This window comes from Sphaerodactylus townsendi, linkage group LG10 (genome assembly GCF_021028975.2).
Source record: "Sphaerodactylus townsendi isolate TG3544 linkage group LG10, MPM_Stown_v2.3, whole genome shotgun sequence".
Lineage (NCBI taxonomy): Eukaryota > Metazoa > Chordata > Lepidosauria > Squamata > Sphaerodactylidae > Sphaerodactylus > Sphaerodactylus townsendi.
The window spans coordinates 47,688,987-47,710,141 of record NC_059434.1 but is presented as its reverse complement, the minus strand read 5'-3'; the positions used below and the strand labels follow the sequence as shown (position 1 = coordinate 47,710,141).

Sequence of the window (21,155 nt, the reverse complement as noted above, 5' to 3'; positions counted from 1 at the left end):
CATTTTCGAAGAGTGGCTGTAATGACGCAGGCTTCTACGGGTCAATGAAAATATCTCTCCTCCGTCCCCAAATTTTGGCACCACCGAACAGCACTGCTGTAACGATCCCCTTCCTCCCGCCAGCAGACATATCCTCCCCTCCTCCCCTCCTCCGCTGGCGCGCACACACCCTTCACGATCCCGTTTCCCTCCATATAATAGCCAGACCAAAATAACTCACCGGGAAATAAAGTTTAATGAAATACCAGGAACCCCGAACAAGGAAGGTTGCAAAAGTGCACAAACGAGACCTACGCTCTAGAAAAGACTTGAAAGGGAGGGGTGGGGGGAGAGATGTGCTTCGTGCACATTCCAACTCCAGGGACTGTTTTCCCACCAAGGAGGGCAAAACTAACATTAAAAAAATGGATGGATAAAAACCAGGCAACTATTTTAAAAGTCATGTGCCCTTCACATTTCTCGCCCTCTGACATATCGATCCGCATTTTCAAACTCATTACGAAGCTAATAACTAGCCCAGCTCATCTACTTAATAGACTCTCAAAGGCCGAAGGGGCTGGTTTTATCTAAGTTATAAATTTGCATACGGACAGAACTACCAACGACCTGGCAGTGCCTTCTTTTTGTGCACATTTGTCCCTAGAGAGGGAATTACTGGTGTCACCCATTAATTCCGTCCCCTTTCATTCACACGACCCGCTGAACTAATGCATGTTAATCCTGCTTGCAGCCCCTCCATAAAAACTCCTTCCCCCCCCCCCACTCGATTGCAAACCAGCGGATTTTCCTGTACTCACCTTCATTCTTCCTCCCCGCGACGTGCAATGGCCGGAGGAGGCAAGACCCCTCCAGCTCGACAGGACCCCCTCCCCCCAGAAGCGTCGGGTGACCAGGGACGAACGGCAACGGCAGCGGCGGATCTAGTCTCCGGAGGCGAGTTGGGGTTAAATCCTGGCAGCGGGCCGCGGGGGGTCGCCCCAGTCTCACACGCAACTCCCGGGCAGGCGCGGCGGCAGCCAGCGGGTCGTTGCAGCCTCTCCCCCGGGGCCGCGCCGCTGGAAACGGTCAAGTCCACTCGGATCACCACCTCCTCGGTGACAGCTCGCTCTCCCCCAGCAAGGCGGTCTGGAGAGAGGCTTGCCCCGTTCCGTCACATTAGAGGGCAGGAGGGAGAGGCCGGGGAGCGTTGGAGCCAGCAGGTTTTATTATATTTTTCAAAAGGAGACACCCTTGCCCAAATATTTTTTGAAGGGGAAGAAAAAAACTTCTGTCATTCCAGGTAAAACTCCCAGCGGCGCAGACGCGGGAAGAGGTGGGTGGAAGAGAGAGCGAGAGCGCAGCTTCGGAGGGTGTAAACTTTTCTCTCTCCCCCCGCCCCCCCCCCCTTGCCGTCTCTTCTGGGTAGCCTCCTCCGTGCGTGTGTCCTTCCCTCTTCACCTTCCTCCTTTTCCTGCCGCCGCTGCCGCTTTTTCCTCACTCCTCCTCCACCTCCCCGCTTTTGCTTCCCAGTGTGTCTCTCGCGCTTTCACACACACGCACATTCAGCGGGCTTCTGCTGGGGATGGTTCCTGGTTTGGAGCGGCTGGAGGGAAAGGAAGAGCAGAGCGGGCAAGGAGGGAGGGAGGAGCAGCAGCAGCAGAGGACCCTCCCTCCTCTCTCTCTCCGGGCGTGTCTCACGGCAGCGGAGGCGCCCGCCCACCCCCGCTCCGCGCACAAAGTGAGGGGCGCGCCACAAGGATTGCCTCTCGCTCTGTCTCTGACCTGCTCTGCGCCTGGGACTGCCTGGCGAGCCGTGACTGGCTTTTGCGCACAGAGGCCCAGAAGAGGAGGAGGCGGCGGCGGCGCGTAAAGCAGGCCAGGCCAAGCTAGCGGGCAAGGCCGACAGCCGCTCGCATCACGCGGAGGGAAACGCTGCCGCTAACAGCGAGTGGAGGCGGGGAGGGCTGCTTGTGGCCTCGGCGCCGTACCTAGGCTAGGCGCGCGCGCCATCACGGCGACCCTCGCGCTTCGGACTCTGCCCGAGGCCACCCACGCACAACAGGTTCCTCGGCTTCCTGCGCTGCCCAGAAAACACGAGGCTTTTCACTCCAAAGTTTTGCATCCTCTATTGCCAATAGCACTGAACACACAAGAATAATTAAATTACGCCGTTATTAAATGCATAAAGCCCCGATGGGTTTAGAGCCATGGACTTTGTACAACTAGTGTCGCTTGTGATGCGAAACACCACCCTTATATATCGTTCACAGCTATGTATTCCATCCCATAAAAAGCGGGGAGAGGCATACGTGCACAGGTTCTGCCGCTCCTGTTTATATCCTGGCTAGGCTGAGGTACTGTTGGGCTCAAGGTCATCCATTAAGTGAGTCGCCAAAGTGGGATTTTAACCCTTTTTTTGTTGGCAACACATCACAATGCTGCATAAAGCCACAATTAAAAGTACGGTATAAAACAAATGGTAATAAAAATTAGTAATCTTAAAGATCTTTTGAGTTGTCAGAGACCATTTGTAGATTCAAATGAGAAGTTTTTATTGCCATTTTTTATTGTCAGTTCTGTAGCACTTTGCAGTTTACAAAGTACACTGTTTCCTACTTTCTATAACAAAGGTAACCTGCACTTTGGTTGTGGGTGGAGATACAGGGATGACAATTTAAACTACACAACCCCCCCCCAAATTTTGTCAAAGAAGCTAATACTATTATTGCTCCTTATTCATTCTGCCATATGACCATAGACCAGCCATATGAGGACCAGTTCCAGCCTGATCCCTACTGAAACACATTCTTGAATGTCCTGTAATATGGGTAAGTAATGAAAGCTCAAAGCATGCTTAGAGTGCCTTTCCTTTATCATTAAGTAATTCATAAGATTGGGACTTAGGTCTGGTCTACAGATATAACAGAATGAGGGGTGCAGAATGCTGAGGTGGTTGAATAGGCTGCACCATTTCAGTCTACAGGTGAGAGATGATGTTTTTCCAGGTTCCCCACAGGCATTAATAATTACCAGTAAATGGAAAATTAGTAGAGCTGTGGTGGCAAACCTTTGGCACTCCAGATGTTATGGACTACAATTCCCATCAGCCCCTGCCAGCATGGCCAATTGGCCATGGTGGCAGGGGCTGATGGGAATTGTAGTCCATAACATCTGGAGTGCCAAAGGTTCGCCATCACTGTAGTAGAGCATGCAAAAAAGCTAAGCCACCTGTGCTCTGATGCACTGATTTTTTTTATTTAGGAAATATATACTTGGGAGAACATACAATATACATGATTCTTGCACCTTCATTCTGAAGTGGTACAGCCTATTTGATCATCTCATTCTCCTGCAAGTGTATGCCTTAGAAGTAGTATTTATACTTCATAGGGTGTTTCTGTCCACTGAGAACAATTCACCAAACACTACAACATGCAGCTTTTGGAGCTCTGGTGAACGTCCAGTTTATCATCAATTTATTTCCAATATCTGTCACAGTTTATTCAGATTCTACTCACTTGCATTAATAAGTATACACCCAGGATTTTGGGTAATACCAGATAAGTGTATACATCTGAGATTTGCATGGCCATCCTAAGCACCACAATACTCTTCTAAGCCCACTGACTTCAATGGAGTTAAAAGGATGTTACTGCCTAGGATGGCTCTGTGAAAAAATCTTATTCTAATGGCATGTACAGCTGTCCCTTCCACATTGTAAGGGTTAGGGGTGCGGTGCCCCCCACGATCTGGAAAACCATGTAAAACTTGAGACACAAAGATTACTGTGAGATGCCACATGAGAGATTGCCATGCTTTGAACTGCAGATCTTTTATTACAAACTAGCGGGCCCCGGGCCCGCGTTGCTGTGGCAAGTGTCCTTCTCATCACAGTCCGCAACCCACACAGATGTCCATGCAGGTCCAATGATCTGCAGCATAACCTTTTGGGTGGTCCAATGGAATCCCTCTTCCCCTTTTCAATTCACATTGTTATATGGCGGTGTCTTGTTTTTTTAGTATAAGGTAACCCTTTCCATTCCACAATGGAACTGTCCAGAGTGCGAATCCCGCTGTCCATGAGGCAGATTGACATGCACAGTCCTGGCTTGGGTAAGGCAGAACTGGGGCAAGGAGGCTATCCCAGTCAGGCAGCAGAGGCAGGGTGGTGAGGCGCTCAGATCGAGGCCAGCTCTCTGGGTTCTTAAAGGGCCATGTGCAAAAGAAGCGGAGGCAGTAGTGTTGGTTCGCCCCCATCCCGTTAATTTTCTTAGAAGAAAAAGGCAAACTCCAGCTCGCTTTTAGTAAGAGAGCTATGGCGAATATGGGTAAGGAAGTGGGTAAGTTGTGGTTGGATGTGAGGGAGGGCAGAGTGTGTGAGGGTGAGCTGGATGTGTATTGTGTGGTAGCAGTGGGTGAGGCACAGAGAGTAAAAGTTACCTGCGTGGGGGGGGACCCCACCTGACGTCTCACACGGCAAAGTGTGTAAGTGTTACCTATTTACTGTTTTCACTGCTCATCTCTGGCCATCTGCACGAACATTCTAAGCCCTCATACCAAGCCCTCAGGCTACAGACATGCTGCACGAACATTGTAAGGTGGCAGTTAAACACAAACAGCTTCATGGCCTGGTGCGCCAGGAAAAAGACGTTTTACCTGGCTCAGGTATGGACTTTCGGCGATTTGAAGGTCCGATTACCTGCTCACAACAGGGAGGAACGTCATGTGAAAATTTGGGGGCGATCCGTCCAGCCGTTTCAGCGTTAGTGATTGACTAACAAAGTCACTGTTAGCTTTTTATATATATATAGATTTAATTTTAAGAAAAATTGTGTAGCTGTTCATTCATTTTATTAAACAGTTATGTCATTAAACTTCCCTTTTACAGTACTTTTTCATGCCATCTTGCAATATATCAAACTGCCATCATGAGAGTCACAATGTGGAAGGGACAACTGTAGTTACAGAAATTATGGTCACAACTGCAAATATTATTTGAAGTTATATAATCAAATTAGAGCAGTTTATTGCACTAAGGTTGCTTAAAGGTTTCTCTGTATAGCTGTCCTACTTAGTCATTATATATGAATAAGCATATCGTTTGGATCAGGCCCACACCCTGTGGATTGCCTCTATATTACCATAAACTAGCAGTAGGAATTGATTTTAATGGTTTTTAAATGTGATTTTATGTTTAATCTGTGTATTATTTATCTGTCAGTCACCTTGATTCACTATGAGAGCGGAAAGGTGGGGTATTATTTTTGTAAACAATAAAAATAAGTTGCAGCATTGATAGCTAATAAAAGAATAAGGGGTCAGCACTAAAGTTTTGTACAGATTCAATATGAAATTCTACTTGTGCCTTAGAATAGCAAGTGGGGAAAGAATGCAAAATATTTTAACCTTTTAACTGCTGTTGCTAACATTCATAATAGTCTGAAACACAAAATAGCATCACAAAAGTTCCGAATTTAAGGTCTAAGGTTCTTGAAGATGCTCTTCAATATAAAAGACCATTTTTCATGGGGAAAAAAGCTACTTTAAATGTGAGCAAGTATGCAAGCAGTATTAAATCAACTTGACTTAGATTCCCATGATAACATAATTCTGTGGGCTTATTCTGTTTTTCCCTAACACATTTACAATTCAAGTGAAAAGTAATCAAGGAATTGTACACTAGTATGAATTTTGAGACTTATGTGAATATACAGAGACATATTTAAAAACGAAAACGAATTGTATTTTGTGATTACTTATTGCTGCTTTACAGTAACTAGTGAATGCTCAGGGCATCATGCCATACTTTTCAAGTAGGTCAAGGGTAGCAGTAAGGGCATTTCAAAAGAGAAATTCTGTTCCCTTGCATTACATTTTATAAGAAAAGTTAACTTGAGTCAAGATTCATAACATTGAATGCTGCAGTCAGACAAATTTAAGCCACTCTGTGGCAGATGTCATCTTTGTTCCCAAGGACAGATAGAAATAAATGTGCTACAGATAATGCATTGCAAAACAAGATTATAACTGAAGTTCAGCAAGTGCCACATTTTGCCTCCTCTTTCCTACTAAAGTGAGTTTATATCCAGGGTGCCAACCTTAGGGACACAGTGCCAAATCAGTCTACTGTAAATTTGGTTTTTAATGGTCATGTGACTTATTTTGAAAAACTAATAAAAGCAGATGACATTTTGAATTGCTTCCAGTTCAGGCATCTGGGCATTTCCTATTCCAGTCTTCCTTGATCATAATATTTCGCACAGAACATTGCTGTTTTCAGGGTTTTTTTTTTCAACTATTGTTATTGTTTATAACAGGGGCGGTGTTGTGAGTCAAGCCTATCTAAAAGTTGAGACTGTGACTTCTGTTCAAAGCAATGGTGCAGGATTTTCAAGTTCAGACTCGTTATGGACTATGAAGCTCAAATTTGCAATCGTAAAGGAGGATGCAGGCCTCTACAGGTGAAGGAGGGAGCCAGAGAAAGCCACTTGCACTCCTGAGGTAATCTCCTCTGGTGAAGATCACGCAGCATCTCTTACTGTAGTGATCCACTGGGTTTGAGAAGCCAGAATTTAAGGCGCCACCATCACTTTCCAGCTTGAGCCACTGACATCCCATGGGGGGAATCAGCCAAGCCGTGCACTTCTTGTTGATGGAACGAAGTAATAAAAAGATCTATAAGCCCAGATCCTGCTGTGAATAAGCCTGGCAAGAATCAAAAGATCTTCCTAAAGCTATGGAATGATGAATAAAATGTAGAATCCAGAAAAGAGTTAAAAATAAATCCGATTAAAAGAGAATCTCGAATGAGAAGGCTCCAAAATGGGACAGTTGTTTAAAGACAAAAAAAAGTCCCAAGCTTATCACTCTTCCATTTGGTGGGTTGCCAGAATAGCACTGGAAAAGAAGAAACGCTATTTAGAAAATATCACTAAACCAGAGAGAGTGGGGAGAGCTGTTGTAGTATAGGAATATTAAAGACTCCATTAAACAGTGACATCTAGTGATTATTTGCCAATACAGTGGCTGTGATCAGATAGGTGTCAGTTTCAATGGAGATTGGAGAAATCCCCTGCAACGTAAAAACAATGTCTACCACAATAATGATTCTTAAGTCTGAATTAGACTCTTTAAAAGACAGTTGAAAAAATATCCCAACAATGATGTCTGAAATTATGAAAGAGTTAACAGAATTAAAGACTGATCTTAAAAAGTTAATACAAATAGAGGAAAATAATGAAAAGAACCAAAGAAGAACTTAAAACAAAGGGAGTGGACTCTTTTCAATTGGAGCTTAAAATGCATGATCAAGTCAGTCTTCGAGTGAAATACCCAATTAGAGAGAAAGCCTTGAGGCTAAGGATGGTAACAGAAGATCAAGATTCTTCAACAGAGAATGTTAAATCTCGGCTTTGACCAATTTTTTGAAGATGGAAGAAGAAGAAGAAATAGAATTAAAGATGGAAAAGATTTACAGAGTCAATTAAAAAAATCTAAAATTGAAAGGACTGTCCAGAGGCATTATTATATTTTCTATAAAAAAAAACAGCAGTCTTAGAAACAGAAAATCAGAGTTTAAGATTGAAGACAATGACATTATTGTGATGAAAGATTGAGGACAATGACATTATTGTGATGAAAGAAATACCATTAATAGTCTTACATGGAAGAAAGGACTATGTTTTTCTCGTTGATGTTTTAAGAAATAAGCAGTTATGTTTTACATGGCTCAATTGGGAAAGAGTTCATTTATAAATATCAGCAGAAGATTATTTCAATAACAAGTGCTAAGGACTTTCTCAAAAAGAACAAGGATTTTATTTAAGAACATTTAGCTGTTTAACTTAAGCGTACTAATAAAAATGATGCCATGAGATTAGTAGATGCTCAGGTACTAAGATATTAAGGAAAATAGTGAGTTCAGACAGTAAGTTCAGATATAGATATCGTAGTAAGTTCAGATATAACGATATTGAATGGGAGATAAGAGATGGATTGTGTGAAGTTACATAAAATGTATACATTAAGATAAATTCAAATATGAGCCTTCTATTATGGGAATTAGGTGGATAAGTAAATTATCAAAGAATTTATATTTGTTGGCCTTGAAGTTAATAAAAAAGTATAATAGTATGGATAAGGTTTGGGTGAGAAGTCAAATATAGTTATACTAGCAGCAAAACCCATTGCGGGGAGATGCAGTGGGCCCTAGCAAAGGGTAAGGTGAATTATTTTCCCTACAATGGTGTGGTAGCATCTCCCTCGCCCCCCGGCATGATGCTTTCCATCTACTTGGTCCTGAGTTTGTGGATTGGAGGCAAGAGAGGATGGAAAGGTGTGGGTTGGGATAGGTGAAAAGGTGGGGATTGGGGGAGCGTGGAAAGGATTGGCTTGGGTGGGGAAGGTCAGAGAGGTGAGGCTTGGGGTTGGGGAGGTTTGGAAGGTGTGGCTTGGGGTGGAGGAGGGTGGAAAGGGGTGGGTTGAGGTGGGGCAAGGTGGAAAGGGGAGAGTTGGCATGAGGAAGGGGAGGGTGGAAAGGGGTGGCTTGGGATGGGAGAGAGTCAGGAGGAGAGCATTGGGGTAGGGAAGAGTTGGATGGTGAGGCTTGGGGTAGGAAAGGGTTGCAAGATTATAATTGAGGTTATGGAGGGTTGCAAGGTGTGGCTTGGGGTGAGTATTGCGGTTGGGGAGGGTGGTATTGGGGTGGGGGAGATGGGAAGGCCTTATTTGGCCAGTGGAGCAGTGGGCACAAAGGGGCCTTTGCTCCACCAGCCAGGATGACCTGGTGGAGGTGGGAGGGAGGCAAGAAGGCCTTGCTGGACCAGCAGAGCAGCAGGCATTGAGGCACCCCTGCTCTGCCAGCCAGGCTGGCCTGACAGAGATGTGGGAGAGGCAGAAGGGCCTTGCTGATCCAGTGGAGCAGCAAATGCTGAGGCACCCCTGCTCTGCCTGGTGAAGGTGGGGGGTGGCAGGAGGGCCTTGCAGCAGGCTTGTGTGGGGAGGGGGAAGGGCCTTCCTGGTCAGCAGAGCAATGGGCATCAAGGCACCCCTGCTCCTCTGGCCAGGATCTGGAATGGGGTGGGAATCTGGAGGACAGGGCCCTGGACAGGAGGGTGGGGTTATGAGAATGGGGAGGAAGGTCGAAGACCCAGCAGGAGAGCTGTGTGGTGCCACTTCTCCACCATGCTGGGGTTGCTTGCTGGGTGGGGAATGGGGAGGTGGATGGGAGGCTTGTTGGGAGAGTGCCCTTTTGAGCATGACCATGCACCCTCAACCAGTGGGTGCACCTCCACATCCCTGGCTGAGGGTTTGTCATTGCTACATTAGTAAATTATATAGGGTAAAATATACTGTATACCTTTTTATATATGTAGATTAGACTTCATGTATGTCTTTTCCCCTCCGTGTTACTCTTGTTGCAGTTGTTTAAAAAAATTAAAAGCTATTTTTTTAAAGCCTATCTAGAAGTCATAATTTTACCTGAGATCCTGTGTTTCTACTTCAAATGTGTATGGGCTGATTATAGCCATTATGGGAGAAGTTTGTCCATATAGATACTCATCAAGCGTTATAGTTCAATCCTAAGAATGTTTACTTACAAGTGATCCCCTTGAGATCAAGGACAATGACTCTCTCGTAAATGTAGTTATGGTTGTACTGTAACCATCCCAACAACTTTTCAATTTGAGTTCTCTCTCAGAGTAAGCTCTAACCGTAGGCCAAGTTTTATTTTTCCAGTTAGCAAAAGAAACAAGTGTTTTCCAGATAAATCCCTAAATAGATGATGTTATCTGAGAACAAGCAAGTGTAGTCTTTATTTTTCCAGATTAATTTATTGAAGTTATCTGGGTTTCAAATACATGCTTTCAACTATTTTTTATAAATAATTAAAAATAAATATGTAAACACGTTGTATACTGTATGTTTATGTTTGGCTGTACATCAATATTTAATCTGCAGTCTATTTTTAACCTCTTGTGTCCTAACATTAGCTATATACTTGAAAGATTCAGCTGAATTACAGACATGCTCCCTTTTAACCTAGTTTTTCTTCTTTTTCCTAAATGCTCTTTAATGGCCTAAGCAGTAAATGTGGTTGAACTACTTCCAAGTATAGTACAGTTACATTGCTAATGGATATTGACATAAGCAACCACTGGCTTGTGCTGTGGGCCAGAATATGGCCACTGAAAAACATACTTCAAACGTATGTTACTGTTGTATTTTATTCAATGAGCTCAAAACTGGAGGCTTTACAAAATTGTACATGAGAAATATGAAGGGCCTTAATTACAGTGATTTTAGGTGCTCAGTGCCACAATTTCAGCAAGACAGGGCCAGAATGGACAGCATGGACAGTGGCAGACAGACCGACAGGTAGACGATGGCCTAGATTCCTTTTTCAGCCCTACAGAGAGTGGGGAAGAGTTCTGAGGTCAGGAAATCCCATGTGAAGATGTTCCTGGGGATGGAGGGAGATGGGCCAATGTTTGACTTTCTCTCCTCATCTGTGCCCACGTGAGTGGTACAGAACAAAAAGGAAGTTGTGTAGAGGCAAGTTCTGTCAATGCCCCAGGTTGGCCTTAAGAGTCACTGTTACCTTAGTGAGGGAATAGTGCTTTTTTTCTCATTTTTATTATGCTTTTAAGAACCCAGGATGGTTTAAGTAGTTTCCCCTTTTTACCACAATAACAATCCTGTAAGATAGGCCAGGCTGAGAGATTGTCACTGGTTTTAGTTCGTTTCATGGCTGAGTAGAGATTTGAACTCAAGTCTCCCCAGTCCTAATCTATTAGCTACACCAGAGTAGCAAAGAGAGGATTTGGTAAGCTTTCTCTCTGTCCTCTGACTTATTTTTCTGTGTAAGAGAGCATGTCTGGCTATTCCTCATAGAGCTAAGCAAAGGGAAGCAAGGCAGGAACTGTTGCTGTCAGCACACAATCAATATGCACTCTCATCTCATCTTCCTCTCTCCCTCCATGGCAACAGCAGCTTTACTACCCTCGTATGAAAGAAGCAGAAGGCACCAAAGCAGCCAGTGTGTGTGTGTTGGGAAACTGCTTGGCACAGTCCTTGTATCAGGCAATGATACCCTCAAAGCAGTGCTGTCTTTGCTCACTAGCTGCAAATTCAGGAAAAACAACAGCCCTGTCTGCTTCTCACAAGTATTTTAACTCTCATGCCTGACATACTCACACTCTCTGAAGCATGTGCCCTGGGCTCCCTCAAGTCCATCTCTCTGGAGATACAGGTTAAGCAATTAATGCAAGGAGGAAAAGAGTACAAAGTTAAATATTCCTGCACTTTCCTGTCCTGCATGTGACATAGGTCTTGACATCATGCACTATCCTTTGCAAGACTTCATTACCACAAGAGGAATACAATGTTTGGTTGAATAATAATATAAAAAATGCTTATTCAGCCTTTCTCTGAGTCACTAGTACTGAACTGCTCAGTTAGGCTGTAATCTTGCAAAACTGTTTATCTGTGGATGGAAGATGCTATGGTCTCCCTATCTGGTCAGTCATTATCCCTAAATTGCCCTTATGTTTCTTTTAGTGGTGATTTTTATGGACAGCTTTTAAAATGTCAGTAGGCTTACTTCACGTGTTGGTTAGAATGATGGACTAGCATCTTAGAAAATCAGGTTCAAATCCCCACTACTTGCAATGGGATCATCAATGACTTTGGCTCAGTCACTCTGAATCTACCCAACTTCATGGAGTTGTGGTTGTAAGGATAAAATGGAGGAGGGAAGAACAATGTCATAAGCCACTTCGGGTTCCTATTCGAGAGAAAAGTGAGGTAAAATATTTAATAAATAATCATTCTTCTGCCCACCCACTTCCCTCCTCAAGAAGTTAAATATCACACTAATGCACATAAATGCAAATACCCAAGCGGAAACATACAGTCTACTATTTAACATGGTGCTGCTGGGGAGTCTTGTTTTGAAATATTCAGTATGCTTACACAGGACAGGCTACTGTGTTATACTTGTGTGTAACAGTTGCAAGAGGTGTGAAAAGTGGTATCTAAACAACACAAAATAGTTTTCCTGTTCCCATCTGTGAAATGGCGGATAAAGTAGCAACAACAATTTGTATGGCTGAACAAACAAGACTCTTTTCTGTAAAACTCATTCATTAAAGAGATTGCAACAGATAACTTCAAACTTCATACAACCCTCCCCTGCTTATAAGGTACTTGAGCTGCCTCCTTTCCTAAAATTTAACCTAAATATGCATTTCCACAGTTTAAATGCAATATTATCCAACCCTGTGATGATTTTAGTATTGGAGTACAAATGGTTATATCACTATATAAGCTTAGGATGGTTGCAGTAACTTTTAATTGAGTGACTGCATACATTAAGAATCAGAATGATTTGGAAAGAGGATGGAAGAAAGGGTCAATTCATATTTTTCAAGTGGCTAAATAGAAGTGTGTTTTTTTTAAAAAAAAACCTGCAATAAAATGATGTAAATTGGGATTTTCTGTGTTCCTGATTGCTGAATTACATTCAGCGAATGAAAACACATGACTTGATTTTTAGGTTATTGTGTTATTGAGTTCAAAGCAAGCATCAGATTTGGACAAAGTTAACATACGGCAAGTACATAAGAACTCTGCTGGACCACCTCACTTGTTCATCTAGTCCAACATCCTGGTTCCCACAGTAGCTAGCCAGATGCCACGGATGGCCACAAGTAGAAGCAAAGGTGCCAAAATCTCCCTTATTGTTGCCCATTTAGCCAGTATTCTTATACCTATGGATGGATCTATCCATGAATTTGCCTAAGCTGCCTCAACTCTGGAAATGTGGTATATTCCTGTACCCAAATAAATGTAAAAGCCATCTTTGCTAGTGTCTATCACTACTTTGAGTGGCAGATACCACCATTTAATGTATTATATGGAGAAGTTTTTCTGTCTATCCTAACTGTTGCCTTTTTCATACTGCAAAATTTTAGTATTTGGGGAGAGGGAGAAAAAGAAAAAGTTCTATCTGCTTCGTCTGCAACATGCATAATTTTATGAACCTCTATCAGGTCCTCTCCCCTTAGTTGTTGTTTTCTGAAACTGAAAATCCAAAATACTTAGCCATTTCTGCCTCTATCACTTTATCATTTTTGTTGTCTTTTCCTGTATCTTTTCCAGTGGTATGATACCCCAATTTCACTCACTGGGCAAGACTGGGTAAATCCTAAACCTGTTTACTTAGGTGACATGTGATGTTATGCTGGAAATCAAAAAAATGTGCCGGTATAGAAATACCCTTACCCAAGGTGGAAACTGTGTGTTATGTACTGTCAAGTGCCTTTCAATTTGTGGCAACTCTATGAATTAATGACCTCCAAAACATTCTATCATTAACAGCCTTTTTCAGGTCTTAAACATTGAAGTCCATGGCTTCTTTTGTTGAGTCTATCCATGTCATGTTGGGTCTTCTTCTTTTCCTAGCATTGCTGTCTTTTCCAGAGACTATTGTCTTCTCATGATGTGACCAAAGTACAACAGCCTAAGTTCAGTCATTTTAGCTTCTAAGGAGAATTTGGGCTTGTTTTGATCTAGAACCCATATTTGTCTTTTTGATGGTCCATGATATCCATAAAAATCTCCTCCAATGCCACATTTCAAAAGAATCTTTCTGTCAGCTTTCTTCACTGCCCAACTTTTATATCTGTACATAGTAGTTAAAAGTACCATAGTATCTTGATTCTGTTCTTCCCAATCTTCCTAAACAAGGGCAACTCTTATTAATGTTTGTGTTGTTTCTGTGCATTATGTGTGGATTATGAACTGGATGTGAGTTGTTGGCAATAGCAATACTCTTTAATTTTTGTTCTTAGACCCTTGGAAAAAGGAATGATTTTAGAGATTTCAAAATTAATAAAAATTAACATCCTCCAACAATACTTTATCTAAATAATGAAATTAAAATAATGCTTGAGGACATTCAGTGCATAAGAGCAAATGAACTGGATGGATACATTGAATAAAACCATGGAAAAATCAAAATCTCCAGAACTTCTGGATTCCTAGAAGGGCTTCCAAAGATCCCATCATTTCTGGCTTTCAGAAAGGTATGTAAGAGTGTATTACCTGAGAAAAGCTTTGGCTGGGGATATGGGTTTTTGATCTAAAGAGAACCTAGGTAGTAAGGTTTATATAATCTCTTATCTGACTTGCTGTTTTGACGGTTGCTTTATCCTGTTAAGAATGCACTCATTTGTTGTGCAAATGTGATTCTATTTTTTATAGTATATAGAATAAAAAGTTGCTCTAAGATATGTTGGGAGGATATTAATGAATAGTATACATGATAAAAACGAAACTTCACTGTGCAGCTAATAAACTAGCAAATTACTTAGGAAGGAATATTTCCCTTAGTTTAAAGAGTTTAAAAATTTCAGTAGTATTAACGAAAAAAACTTATTTAAAAAAGCATCAAATAGAAGGAAAATAGGAAAGTAGAATAGGAAATCTTATAAAAAATATAGTTGTAGACATAGAAGATTTCTCCTGCTAAAAATCTGTATAGTCTGGCTATCTTGAGGTTGTATAGTGAGCACAATAGCTTGTTCATTGAAATATTATGAATGTTTAATTAAAGTTGATTTTGGAGTGGTCTCTTACAATGCCAGTCATATATTTCCAACCCCACTGACTTCACTGTACTTTACTTACATTAGTACTTCAAGTCTTGCATTACATATATATATATCTGTATTTGTGGCTATTGTGGGTATAATATTGCAGGTATAATATATACATAAACATCTCTGTGCTAGTACTCTCCATTGTCATGTCAGCAACAACTCTTCACATGAAAACATCTGAATTTATAGGAAATCAAAGCTGGAGAACCCAGTGAATGTCAATGGGGACAAAGGAAGAAAATAAAAGGAGTCAGACAGATTAGGACAATGGCAAAGAAAACAATGATGGCTTTATGGCAAATCCATTTGGAGTGAATGGCAATCTTTCCATTGATTTCAGAGGGTTTGGGATTATGCCCAAGAGGAGATTAGCTGGTGAAACATCATACAACCAAGGGAAAGCTAAACTTGGGAAAATAACAGAAGCTATGAAACAGGAATTTGGGAGAAATCCCAGGAGTCAAAGAGAATGTAACCTGTATTAGTGGGGCGGTGCGATACAGCAGATAAGAGAAATTTCACACAGGGTAGCTTAGCAACACTGGAAAGCTACTACTTTTACTTCATAAAATATCAAATGTGATAGGGAAATGCTTATCTCCAAACATGACAGAGGCATGCCACTGAACTGCAGCCTACTGTGCCTCCTCAGTGCATGTTCATCTGGATTGAAGGTTGTGTCTTTTTCCTCTTTATGCCTTATGTATCCTAACTGCCTCCATAAAATGTGAAGCTGAACTGAATTATGCATACTTTCCATTGAAGCCATAAGGGTTTACTTCTGAATAAACTTTGGGCTATGCAGCACAGTTGTCTGGTTTGGATGGGAGAGACAGCTACTTTTCCACAGGCTAGGCCATGGGTGACATGCTCAGGTTTGTTTCTCAATATAACTAAGAGGCAAACTACATGATACATTTCATCACTTGTTTATACTAGTTTGCCCATGTTACCCACAGTTGGGGCGGAGCAAGGGGGAACTGCGCCCTGGGCATGTGTACGCCCCACGCCCCTGATGGGGCACCACCCGCCCCGCCTTGCCCCCTCCACAGCCCGGTCACGCCCCCGCTGTGGGGTGGTGGTGGCGGCTTTTAAAAAAAATAAGAGAACCCAAATGGCATCACGGGCGGGGGGAGGGCCAGCAGTTCATTTCATCAATATTGCTGTTCCACAGATACTTGGATACAGTGTGCACAGATACTTCATGTGGAACAGCAAAATTGTAGAAATACCCCCTTCCCCCCAATACAGTTTTTATGTGAGAAAATTGGTTTGGAGGGAGGCAGAAACCCTTCTGTCCCTTTTAGCATCAATCCAAGCCCTTGTGTGCTCTCGTAAAAAAACGTTTTCCACAGCTGTTGTATGAGGGCAACATGGGAAAATTAGTGTAAACAAATGATGAAACATGTTATGTAGTCTGCCTCTTGCTTCACTGGGTTGTTTTTAGCATGTGTCCCTGAGAAATTCATAGTAGCAACATATTTGAGCAGCATAAAATTTTTGCAGAATTAGGCAACTATGATAAAAAAAAAGAAAGATTGAAATGTGACTGTATAATTAAGCGGTTAGCAATTAGTTATGAAGTTATTTTCATATTCACAATGCTTGGGGGGGGGGGAACTACCACTACCATCTTGAGAACAACTGAAAAGAGGACTTCACTGAAACATCTTCAAACCCATTCTAGAAGCATCCATAATACTGAAAACAAAAGCAAAGCTATAAAGGCTCTTTTCCCTTTGGAGTCTGAAAAGGATACAAATCTCTATTTTTACATCTGTCTTACAGGGTCAGTTCTAGCAAGGAAATCATAGTCTTCCTGCACCCAACCTTAAACCTGCAGAAGTAAAGAGTTTTGAAAAATGATAAATAGTAAGAAGCTGTACAATCTAGTTTGACCGGAGAATCTGGAATGCTCAGAATCCACATTGGACTGAAATATCAGTAAACTAAAACAAACTGTTACAGTGCTTTCAGACAGGGTATTAATTAATATGGCTCTTCATGAGATTTTTATGCATAGTTATTGATCTGAATAAGAATTAATTTCAAATATATCGCAAAAATATTTGCATATGTTTGTGTATGTGTGTATAAAGTGCTGTCAAGCACAGCTGACTTATGGTTACCCTAGAGGGGTTTTCAAAGCAAGTGAGAACCAGAAATGGTTTGAAGAAGAGTTGGCTTTTATACCCTGCTCAAAGCAGTCTCAAAGCAGCTTACAATCACCTTCCTTTCCCCCCACAACAGGTTCCTTATGAGGTAGGTGAGGCTGAAAAAGCTCTGAGAGAACTGTGACTAGCCTAAAGTCACCCAGCAGGCTGCATGTAGAGCAGTGGGGAATCAAACCTGATTTTCCAGATTAGAGTCTGCTGCTCACATGGAAGAGTGGGGAATCAAACCCGGTTCTCCAGAATAAAGTCCACCACTCTTAACCACTACACCACACTGGTTCTTTGCGATTGCCTTCTTCTCTAGAATCTTTCATGATGGTCTTTCTTAAAAGTACCAACCCTACTTAGCTTCCAAGATGTGACAAGGTTGGGCTATATCATGCCACTTTCCCCTCCCAACAGAAATCTTTAAAACCTGTTAAAATGAATGCCATAGAAACAGAGAAAAATCCAGAGGAGAATTATGTAATAAATAGAGTGGTATGCAAACTCTAAATGAACTTGCTGAAAGTCTTTGAAAATATCCAGAAGAATTAAGGCATGCAAATAATGTCTGCTTGCTAGTGTAACTGGTTGTACAACATTCATTCTTGGTTAGTCTAACACAATTAAAAATCTGCAAATTTATTAAATATTATCTTTTGTATAGGACAAACCCATTGTTAAGATAGCTTCCAAGAATCAGGGGACATGTTTTATCAAAGTTTGTTGGTATGTTCTGTATTTAGAATACTGTGTATGGTTATAGTTATCCTGTTTCAAAAAGAATATGATCTAGCAGGGAAAAATTGCTTTAGGTGGCATTTCCCCCTACACAAAGGGGTTGGAGTATCTTCCTTTTAAGCAAAAATGAAAGTTTTGGGGCCTTGCAGAAAAAAAGATGACTAAGGAAGGGACGTGATAGAAGTTTATAAAACTATGGCCCTTTCTGCATGGGTGGTAAAGAGCGTTCCAGGGATGCTAAAAACAGCGTCCCTGTGGAGGGGTTCGCACGGCCGCTGCCGCTGCATCGCAACCCCCGAGCAGCGCAAAGCAGCGTCTTTTTCGGAAGCAGCATCTTCCAATCGCTGCCATGCGAATGGCAGCAGCTGGAAGGCGCCAATCCCCCTTTCCCCAAACCCCTGACTGTCCCCTCCGGCCTTCCGGTGCATTGCACAGGCCAGGGGACCGCAGCGGCTCTCGCGACTCTAAACAGAGCTGTCGCGCAGGCCAGGAGCAGAGGCGTTGTCCCCTGGCCTGTGTGTCCTGTACGAAGACTGGAGAAGGGATGATAAATGACCGAGAGGATAAGCGCAACCTCTGTGCGAAAGGGCTGCACCATCTTCCCCACCCCTACCGGGACCATCCGTGTGAACAGTTCTGGGGGGGTGCATCGTCGTCGTTTATGCTGACGCACCTCCGCAGCGTGGCCGTGTGGAAACAGCCTGTGTGTAGTTTCATAATACTAGAACCCAGGGTCAAAACTGATCAACAGTAGGCTTGGGATAGACCAAAGGTGGTGCACATTCACAACACATGATTAGTTTATGCCACAGGATGTGATAATGACTGTCACAGGATGTGATAATGACCATTACTTTAGATGGTTTAAAAAGGGCATTAGACAAATTTATGAGAAATGGGTCTATCAGCAGTTGTTAGAGCTGGTAAGTAAATGAAACTTCAAGTTTCAGAAGCAATATTCTTCAATATCAGTTGCCTTAGGGTCTTGCAGAGGGTGATCTATTATCTTCCATGCTGTCTTGTGAGCTTAGAAGTTTCTTGCTATTCACTGTGGGCAATAAGGTGCTAACTTTAATCTTTCAGCAGGATTTTTCTTGTGTTTGTTCTTCCATTCTTTCCTATGAACATACTAATTACAAAAACGTTGGCAAATATAGATTGGCAAGAAGATTGTTTATCATAATGCATATAACTTCAGAACTGTCTACCATTAGAACAGATGTAGAAATGGGCAGGGGCGTACTGCTGATGGGGACTTGGGGTAACCCATGTCCCTGGGCACACATAGACCTGGGCGTTGGCACCAGCTCCAGGCGATAGACTTGGACACCAGCGGCGGCTCTGAGCAGTAGACCTGGACTCCAGCGTGAGATCCAGACAGTAGATCGGGACACCAGGGCAGGTTCCAGGCAGTAAACCTGGATGCTGGCGTGAGCTCCTGGATGACGGCATAGACTCCAGGTGGTAGATCTGGGCTACCGGGGGGGGGGGGGTGTTCAGATTTTGTCGCCAGGCTCCATTTTCCTAGATATGCCTCTGGAAATGGTGAACTCTGTTAAGTTCTTGAAAGAGCTGGATTCATTTAACAAGTAAACACTGATTATTAGTCCTGATAATTTAGCTGCAAATTCCTCTATTTCATCTTTGGGATCAGGGATTGATATAACTAAAGGTATTTTTATAGACTGTTTGCTTTTTGTAAGTCAGTGTTTTAAGTACAGTGTGATAAAAGCCTAACAAAGGTGACAATGCCAATATAACTGTAGAAAAATTATAAGTGGTATAGAGTTTTAGCCCAATAATGTTCTCTTTGGAAGGATATATTTGTATGGGTTCTTCGGATTCTATCGTATACTGAGGTTTAGATTTTATTAGTTGATTTGAGGGGCCTGGAAGGTCCAGCCTTGTAGCAAGATCTTGAAATAAATTAGACCATTCATGACTTGAGTGCAAGTGCCTGCACCACTACTTACCACATAATTACTTTACTACAGGAAACTGTGTGAGACAATAACTAGTAATTTAAATTGTGCTGGTAGTACTAGAAACTCATAACCAGGTGACAATTTACTATGTAGTAACTTATATTACAAACATGGTGTTGTTACTAATGAGAATTAATCATTTGTGTCTGGCCCTATCCGCACAGCAGAAAGGGTGCCTCTCCACCGGCAGAAATTATGCCGGTGGAGGGGAGGGGGCCATTCACATGGAAGCGTGCGAGCAGCCCCCGCAGAGGCCAGCACAGAAGAGGCAGCTCCGCACGGAGTCGCCTCTTCTGCGTCCCCCCCCCACTCACCTCGTCCTCTAGCGTCAGTCTGGAGAGCTGCAGGGACCCGCCCATGCTACCCTCCAACCTCCAGGGGTCAGAGGACAGCATGGACGGGTCTCAGCAGCCCTCCAGACCGACGCTGGAGGATGAGGTAAGTGGGGGGGACGGGAAAGCGGCGCCTTTGCACCGCGCCGATGGGAAGGCGGCGCTTTCCAAAACCTCCTTCGGGAAGGGAGGTGGAAAGCGGCACCTTCATGCCGCTCGGGGCCACACAGGACACTGCCTGTGCAAACAGCTGCCCAGGGACAGTGTTTTTGCCGTCCCTGGGCTGCTGTAAATGGCCCGTGCGGAAAGGAAAGCTTGGGAAATATAAATTTTCCTCACTATTTGGCAAAAATAGTACAGAGGAGCAACTCACAAAGTGATCACATGTTCACTGCAATAAATTCCATTTGGCAAATGGTGGTCTGTCTTTAACCACTGTATTGGAACAGCAGCATGCAATATTCAACTGCTAGTTATACCTTATAAATCTTCAGCACATTTGGAAGTTGTTTCTTCCCATTGTTTCATTTACAAGCACTATTACATTGTAATTATAGGACAATCCACTAATAAGTTAAATAATTATTTAGCTAATGAATGCTGAATTATATTAAGCAAATCTTAGCACTAGCTAAATTATCTTGATTACTGTCCTACTACAAAACATGAAAGGAATTGGAAACTGGACAATTACTTTAAAATGTTTGTGTCATAAAATGAAGGTTCAACAGGATCACCAGCAGAAGATGAGAGAACAGGATTATCTGGCATGCAACAAGAAAGGCAAGTATAGCTACTCAAGTACTATATGAGAAAATGAATCAGTACTCTAAAAGATATTATTAAAACTCCATAATATATTAAAACTCCACAATTCAAGTACCTCTAGATATTTACCCCCTCCAAATGCACCCACATCATGTTTATTACATTTTTAATCATGCTTTTCTTCCAAGGAGGTTAGCCTGGCATTCTTGGTTGTCTCCTCCTGTTTTATCCTCATATCAGTCCTATGAGATAGGATTGGTGGAGAGAAGGTGAGTGGCTTAGATTCACACAGTGAGCTTCATTATTGGGTAAAGATGTGAAGCTGAGGCTGCCAGTTCTGATGCCATCCTCTGTGCAATATGTGATCCAGACTTAGTTAGCATAAACCTTGGTGAAAGATTGAATTGTAAGCTTTTCTCAGCTGTAGTAGGGAAAAGTCAAGAGTCCAGCTGATAACCAGGAGGCAGCCATCCACATTGTTAATCTGGGTCCTTAAGCGACTTTTTCTTGATACAAAAGGCAATATCTCTA

The 21,155-nt window shown here is 42.6% G+C and overlaps 1 protein-coding gene and 1 long non-coding RNA gene across 4 annotated transcripts in view; one reads left to right on the top strand and one right to left on the bottom strand.

The window, feature by feature from the left end:
- The window catches only part of NR3C2 (nuclear receptor subfamily 3 group C member 2), a 153,242-nt gene extending 151,880 nt beyond the window's left edge, over nucleotides 1-1,362 (bottom strand). For all 3 annotated transcript variants that reach the window (XM_048509126.1, XM_048509131.1, XM_048509127.1), the window contains exon 1: nucleotides 798-1,362. The gene's annotated coding sequence lies outside the window, so the exon portion shown is untranslated. The remainder of the gene's footprint in view (nucleotides 1-797) is intronic.
- On the top strand, nucleotides 1,001-8,327 carry LOC125439845. Its single transcript, XR_007245593.1, has 3 exons — nucleotides 1,001-1,279; nucleotides 2,738-2,807; nucleotides 6,297-8,327. It is a non-coding gene; the product is annotated as an uncharacterized LOC125439845 (long non-coding RNA).
- Nucleotides 8,328-21,155: the final 12,828 nt, after the last annotated feature.